General features: G+C 35.5%; 1 protein-coding gene across 14 annotated transcripts in view; it reads right to left on the reverse strand.

Annotated features, from left to right (window-relative positions):
* Nucleotides 1–3,110, reverse strand: part of LOC138323646 (coiled-coil domain-containing protein 33-like) — a 42,089-nt gene extending 38,979 nt beyond the window's left edge. For 8 of the 14 annotated variants that reach the window (XM_069268401.1, XM_069268409.1, XM_069268411.1 and 5 more), the window contains exon 1: nucleotides 1,225–1,411. The gene's annotated coding sequence lies outside the window, so the exon portion shown is untranslated. Of the gene's footprint in view, nucleotides 1–1,224; nucleotides 1,414–2,447; nucleotides 2,553–2,729 lie in introns of those variants that run through there. The other 6 variants (XM_069268412.1, XM_069268410.1, XM_069268406.1 and 3 more) reach the window with 4 other exon arrangements.
* Nucleotides 3,111–8,555: the final 5,445 nt, after the last annotated feature.

Consider the following 8,555-nt stretch of genomic DNA (forward strand, 5'->3'; position numbering starts at 1 on the left):
TGTCCTACAATCACTTTATGATCCAGTCACCACTAATCTGGTTGTACCACTTTACAATCCAGTCACCACTAATCTGGTTGTACCACTTAATGATCCAGTCACCACTAATCTGGTTGTACCACAATCCAGTCACCACTAATCTGGTTGTACCACTTTGATCCAGTCACCACTAATTGTCACCACTAACTGGTTGTCCTAATCCAGTTGTACCACTTTATGACCACTAATCGGTTGTACCACTTATGATCAGTCCACTGTAACTATGTCACCATCCATCACCACTAATCTGGTTGTACCACTTTATGATCCAGTCACCACTAATAATCTGGTTGTCCCTACAATCCAGTCACCCATCTACCACTAATCTAATTGGTTGTCCTACATCCACTTATCAATCCAGTCACCACTAATCTGGTTGTACATTTATGATCCAGTCACCACTAATCTGGTTGTACCACATTTATGATCCAGTCACCACTAATCTGGTTGTACCACTTAATGATCCAGTCACCACTAATCTGGTTGTCCTAATCAGTCACCTACTTTCATGATCCAGTCACCACTAATCTGGTTGTCCCACTTTATGATCCAGTCACCACTAATCTGGTTGTACCTACAATCCAGTCACCACTAACTAATCTGGTTGTACCACTTTATGATCCAGTCACCACTAATCTGGTTGTACCACTTTATGATCCAGTCACCACTAATCTGGTTGTACCACTTTATGATCCAGTCACCACTAATCTGGTTGTCCTACAATCCAGTCACCACTAATCTGGTTGTCCCACACTCAATTCTGGTTGTACCACTATCTGGTTGTACCACTTTATGATCCAGTACAAGTCACCACTAATCTGGTTGTCCACATCCAGTCACCACTAATCTGGTGTAACTTTATGATCAGTCACACTTTCACAATCCAGTTACCACTTATCTAATAGTTCCACTTTCATGTCACCACTAACCTGGATGTCCCACTTTTTGATCTAGTCACTAATTAGTCCAGTCGTCACTTGTTTGTTTTCACTACCATTAGTCCAGAACTTTGGTGGTCTACCCATTCATTTAGACTCTAAACAATTGAATTGTTTTATCAATATCAAGAACATTGATAAATGAATTTAGGATAAGTAAAATGTAAACAGGTTGTCAAAAGCAAACATTCACATGTACTATAATTTCATCTATTATTTGAAATCCTATTTTTAGTGCATCACTTACCTATAAAGTCCATTCATAAGTTGGATCCAACATTATATCCATTTTAAATATAAGAAATCAATCATATCCCTTACATTCCTTTAAAACCATCTTATTTTGACCAGGAATGTTCATTTCCTTTGAAACCTTTTAGTACCAAATAGCCCCAAAAGATCTCTGGGTCCATATCAATATGTAAAAATACCTCAATTACGTTGGGTATTTCTTAATACAATACATGCATGACTATAGTTTCATGTACAAAAGCCTATGGAAAGCCAGCCAAGCATTTGATAGGCTGTGTCTTTTTAATGTATATAACCTGTTTAAAATCTTTTATCAATCCACTGAATGAACAGAATAGTCAACAATACCTATGTCATTATTACATTTATTTACCGATTTATGTACAATACCAAACAAATAAACGATGCCTTGTCGTTTTTACCGAGGCAGGTTTGTTGGGTAGTTCATTCATATGCACCATGTTATTTGTATAAGTAGGTTGTCTTATCGTGGACATGTTATACGAGTAAACAAAATCTGAGCACCTGTCTCATATGTCGAGTTAAATATCTAATATCCTTCTTACTCGGAGATCTTATGATGGAACTGAAGGATTAATTAAGATAAATTCTGTCATCGATGGAATCCAATAAATTAATAGGTTTCTTAACATAGCTAGAATATGAAATTTTTGTCATTGAACTCACCCATAACTTCCGTAAGTACCCAAGTTCTTTTTATAATTCAAACATATTATTGTTCATACAATTATCAAATAATGACAAGTTCACAAACAAAACCTTTAAGTAACTCACAGACCTATCAGAAGGAAAAGTGTCATCCTTGCTTTAGTGTTTTTATTTCATCATCTAGTCCAACTTGAATGCAATTCTTTTAACTCATACATTTATGATGGATAATGCTGTCATATTCCATTTAATACAAAGTAAGCCAAATTTCAGATCAACCAAAACAATCTTTTATATGCAGACAGAACATTCAAATAATGAAGAAGTTCGACTATCATAAGAAATGTAAAACTATCTGATGTCTTTCTTTTCTAAACCTTCGGTGATATACCAAACCCTATGAAATTAATAGCCATTCCCATTTTGTTCTCGTTTATAAGCAGTTAAAATTGCTATAAAAGAAATGTTTTATATATAAACCTTAAACAATATTAAATATAATTGTACCTGTGTGGTAGTTGTTATGGTGATAAAAATATGTGGTCTTACCTTTTAGAAACGCAAAATTCCACTACTTTTCAAAATAAGTGTTGTCAACGTATAAGAAGAAGTAAACAACTTCCATGGTCATCTATTCATCACTGGTAAAAAGTTCTAAAAGAATATCATATTACTTTATTGAATATTCATTAACAAACATACATTACCAAAAAACATTTATCAAAATAGAGAAAATGATGAATTATTTTATGTATAACTTTTTTATTATTATCATTCCACAGATTTTATGTTTGGAATAACAATGACAAAATATTAATGTAAGTGAATTACCTGAAGACACACCGAATCGTTGATGTTCGTTTCAACACGTGATCAAACTTCTGGGTCCCTTTCTACCTTAAATCTACTTTCATGCTCTGTGCGTTTAAATCATCCCTTCACTCTATCCATTCATGTACGAAATCATATTGATAGTTATTGTTGAACCTCTCTTTGTGATATTCAATAAAGCATTGAAATTATGGACCATTTACAACTCCGCTGTGAGTATATATACAGAGTAGGGAAGATGAATGCCTCTTTATGCGTTCATATGCCATACACGATTCGGGCCGTTTCCAAACAACTCCAGTGTACATTTAAGTATTTCACTACATTATTGAGTAAAAATTTTCAAAAGGTAAGAACTCTTTATGAAAATTTAGCCACTTGTTTGTTTGCTTATGAGAATATATGTGTGGTAGATCTTCTCAAACTTGTCATACTTTTAATATTTGAATGACTACCGTTATTTTTATATGTGTCACTGATCGTTTGAAGAATAAATTTTAGCTTGAAGAACATTTTTCTTTTAATTAAAGACTTCTTTTTCTTCTTCTTCTTTTAAATAACAAGTAAACAGGCACTAATTGAACTGTCTAACTTAATTTAGCCTAAAACTTACACATTTTTACCTTTAACCCAGGCCCAACTTTAACCCAGGGCTGGGCCTGGCCGTTTCATGAACATTCCTTAAATTTAAGGAATCCTTCAACTTAAAATTCTCCATAGGAAAGCATTACATAACTTAAGGAAGGCTTCTTAACTTAAGATTTTTTCTTTAACTTTTGTAATGCTTTTCTATGGGGAAATTTAAGTTAAGGAATTCCTTTAAGTTAAGGAATGTTCATGAAAGTGGCTTCCGAGGGGCTAGAGCTAGGAGTAGTTTTTTATACACCTCAATCACTCTAACATCCTGACCCAGAGATGGAGGGCTACTGGAATAATATATATAATACACTGTATTCGATAACTTTGATCAAATGTCCACTATTACTAAAAGGGGAAATGTTAGTCATGGTTGAATATTAGACACCTCAACCACTCACCCACTGGGACCCAGAGGTATTCAGTCCATAAGTGTGACACATGTGATAAAATGAAAATAATTGAACATGTGTATACATGAGAAATGGAATGGTGAACCAACATCTACTAGAGGTAGATGGCTAATGATGGCCTGTCAGAGACATTAATCATTCAGTCACATTGGCCCAGAGCTGGAGGAATATATATACCCGATCAGACTTCTTGTAATCTGTAACAGGACAGGAGAAAATGTAGTGGCCAGTCCAGTATTCAAACACAGTCTAGCCAAATGCTCTACCGACTTAGCGACCTGGTTACCGATGTTTGACCCAGTCTAATTTGCTACATTCCTCCCTCCTTTCTTCAAGTCTTCGCCCCCAAAGACAACTCACACATTCACATATCCCATGCTACGCATATACTCCCAACGCTTGAAATAGAGGTTGGCAAGCTTGCCAATTTTGTGACAGGAGAGGAGAAAATGTAATGACCAGACCAGGATTTGAACCCAAATCAATAGCCAAATTATTTTCTCTGGATCAGAATAAAAAACATTGAAAGACAAAGCCATATACTTTGATAACATAATTTCCCTGTTTTCTTTGCGGAAGTTATAAAAATGCAAAGTGCTCCTCAAATGAATGGGAATTATTTTGCTTACAAATTTGAAGGACATTTACTACCTGTGAACATCAGACTAGATTAATGCTCAATTTCAATATATTGGAGCAGCAGAGGACCTACCTGTACATATCTGTTGTACAGAATGGTTACCTGACACTTAGTATGACAAGGGTCACTACCAAACCAACTTCACAATTTACATATCTTTATCGCTATGCTGCTCTATAATATTCCCATATATCTCAAACATCAATACAGTATTGTCATTTTTGATAAATATTTGATATCTTTGACACTTGTTTTCGTTAAACGCAGTACAAGATTCAAATGGTTCAGATACATGTTAGGAGACTGCGTGAGCTTATGCATTTCTTTTACACTAAGATTTTTTCACATCAAACCAGTGAACTGGAAAAATTTAAAAAAACTGAAATCAAAAGAAGTAAATATTTTGATCACTAGGTTAACAAGGATTCTGTTATTAGATCGGAAAATATCTGATTATCTTGTGATTAGGGTGTCAGTACACTGATAGAATGTCCTTTTGCTGTAGTATCACTATAACCCTTACCTTTGTACAGCTCACAGTAAAAATATCTAGATTATCTTGTGATTAGGGAGTCAGTACACTGATAGAATGTCCTATGCTGTTAGTATCACTATACCCTTACCTTTGTACAGGCTCACAGTAAAATATCTAGATTATCTTGTGATTAGGGAGTCAGTACACTGATAGAATGTCCTATGCTGTTAGTATCACTATACCCTTACCTTTGTACAGGCTCACAGTAAAATATCTAGATTATCTTGTGATTAGGGAGTCAGTACACTGATAGAATGTCCTATGCTGTTAGTATCACTATACCCTTACCTTTGTACAGGCTCACAGTAAAATATCTAGATTATCTTGTGATTAGGGGAGTCAGTACACTGATAGAATGTCCTATGCTGTTAGTATCACTATTCCTTTACCTTTGTACAGGCTCACAGTAAAATATCTAGATTATCTTGTGATTAGGGAGTCAGTACACTGATAGAATGTCCTATGCTGTTAGTATCACTATACCTTTACCTTTGTACAGGCTCACAGTAAAATATCTAGATTATCTTGTGATTAGGGAGTCAGTACACTGATAGAATGTCCTATGCTGTTAGTATCACTATACCCTTACCTTTGTACAGGCTCACAGTAAAATATCTAGATTATCTTGTGATTAGGGAGTCAGTACACTGATAGAATGTCCTATGCTGTTAGTATCACTATACCCTTACCTTTGTACAGGCTCACAGTAAAATATCTAGATTATCTTGTGATTAGGGAGTCAGTACACTGATAGAATGTCCTATGCTGTTAGTATCACTATACCTTTACCTTTGTACAGGCTCACAGTAAAATATCTAGATTATCTTGTGATTAGGGAGTCAGTACACTGATAGAATGTCCTATGCTGTTAGTATCACTATACCCTTACCTTTGTACAGGCTCACAGTAAAATATCTAGATTATCTTGTGATTAGGGAGTCAGTACACTGATAGAATGTCCTATGCTGTTAGTATCACTATACCCTTACCTTTGTACAGGCTCACAGTAAAATATCTAGATTATCTTGTGATTAGGGAGTCAGTACACTGATAGAATGTCCTATGCTGTTAGTATCACTATACCCTTACCTTTGTACAGGCTCACAGTAAAATATCTAGATTATCTTGTGATTAGGGAGTCAGTACACTGATAGAATGTCCTATGCTGTTAGTATCACTATACCCTTTACCTTTGTACAGGCTCACAGTAAAATATCTAGATTATCTTGTGATTAGGGAGTCAGTACACTGATAGAATGTCCTATGCTGTTAGTATCACTATACCCTTACCTTTGTACAGGCTCACAGTAAAATATCTAGATTATCTTGTGATTAGGGAGTCAGTACACTGATAGAATGTCCTATGCTGTTAGTATCACTATACCCTTACCTTTGTACAGGCTCACAGTAAAATATCTAGATTATCTTGTGATTAGGGAGTCAGTACACTGATAGAATGTCCTATGCTGTTAGTATCACTATACCCTTACCTTTGTACAGGCTCACAGTAAAATATCTAGATTATCTTGTGATTAGGGAGTCAGTACACTGATAGAATGTCCTATGCTGTTAGTATCACTATACCTTACCTTTGTACAGGCTCACAGTAAAATATCTAGATTATCTTGTGATTAGGGAGTCAGTACACTGATAGAATGTCCTATGCTGTTAGTATCACTATACCTTTACCTTTGTACAGGCTCACAGTAAAATATCTAGATTATCTTGTGATTAGGGAGTCAGTACACTGATAGAATGTCCTATGCTGTTAGTATCACTATACCCTTTACCTTTGTACAGGCTCACAGTAAAATATCTAGATTATCTTGTGATTAGGGAGTCAGTACACTGATAGAATGTCCTATGCTGTTAGTATCACTATTCCTTTACCTTTGTACAGGCTCACAGTAAAATATCTAGATTATCTTGTGATTAGGGAGTCAGTACACTGATAGAATGTCCTATGCTGTTAGTATCACTATACCTTACCTTTGTACAGGCTCACAGTAAAATATCTAGATTATCTTGTGATTAGGGAGTCAGTACACTGATAGAATGTCCTATGCTGTTAGTATCACTATACCCTTACCTTTGTACAGGCTCACAGTAAAATATCTAGATTATCTTGTGATTAGGGAGTCAGTACACTGATAGAATGTCCTATGCTGTTAGTATCACTATACCTTTACCTTTGTACAGGCTCACAGTAAAAAATAGATTATCTTGTGATTAGGGAGTCTGATAAATGTCCATGCTGAGTATTAGGTACAGGTCACAGTAAACACTAGATTATTTGTGATTAGGATGTCCTGATAGAATGCTGTTAGTATCACTATACCCTTACCTTTGTACAGGCTCACAGTAAAATATCTAGATTATCTTGTGATTAGGGAGTCAGTACACTGATAGAATGTCCTATGCTGTTAGTATCACTATACCTTTACCTTTGTACAGGCTCACAGTAAAATATCTAGATTATCTTGTGATTAGGAGTCAGTACACAGTACACTGATAGAATGTCCTATGCTGTTAGTATCACTATACCTTTACCTTTGTACAGGCTCACAGTAAAATATCTAGATTATCTTGTGATTAGGGAGTCAGTACACTGATAGAATGTCCTATGCTGTTAGTATCACTATACCTTTACCTTTGTACAGGCTCACAGTAAAATATCTAGATTATCTTGTGATTAGGGAGTCAGTACACTGATAGAATGTCCTATGCTGTTAGTATCACTATACCCTTACCTTTGTACAGGCTCACAGTAAAATATCTAGATTATCTTGTGATTAGGGAGTCAGTACACTGATAGAATGTCCTATGCTGTTAGTATCACTATTCCTTTACCTTTGTACAGGCTCACAGTAAAATATCTAGATTATCTTGTGATTAGGGAGTCAGTACACTGATAGAATGTCCTATGCTGTTAGTATCACTATACCCTTACCTTTGTACAGGCTCACAGTAAAATATCTAGATTATCTTGTATTAGGTCAGATTAGGGAGTCAGTACACTGATAGAATGTCCTATGCTGTTAGTATCACTATACCTTTACCTTTGTACAGGCTCACAGTAAAATATCTAGATTATCTTGTGATTAGGGAGTCAGTACACTGATAGAATGTCCTATGCTGTTAGTATCACTATACCTTTACCTTTGTACAGGCTCACAGTAAAATATCTAGATTATCTTGTGATTAGGGAGTCAGTACACTGATAGAATGTCCTATGCTGTTAGTATCACTATACCCTTACCTTTGTACAGGCTCACAGTAAAATATCTAGATTATCTTGTGATTAGGGAGTCAGTACACTGATAGAATGTCCTATGCTGTTAGTATCACTATACCCTTTACCTTTGTACAGGCTCACAGTAAAATATCTAGATTATCTTGTGATTAGGGAGTCAGTACACTGATAGAATGTCCTATGCTGTTAGTATCACTATACCCTTACCTTTGTACAGGCTCACAGTAAAATATCTAGATTATCTTGTGATTAGGGAGTCAGTACACTGATAGAATGTCCTATGCTGTTAGTATCACTATACCCTTACCTTTGTACAGGCTCACAGTAAAATATCTAGATTATCTTGTGA

The sequence above is a fragment of the Argopecten irradians genome, chromosome 5 (assembly GCF_041381155.1).
Source record: "Argopecten irradians isolate NY chromosome 5, Ai_NY, whole genome shotgun sequence".
Taxonomy (NCBI): domain Eukaryota; kingdom Metazoa; phylum Mollusca; class Bivalvia; order Pectinida; family Pectinidae; genus Argopecten; species Argopecten irradians.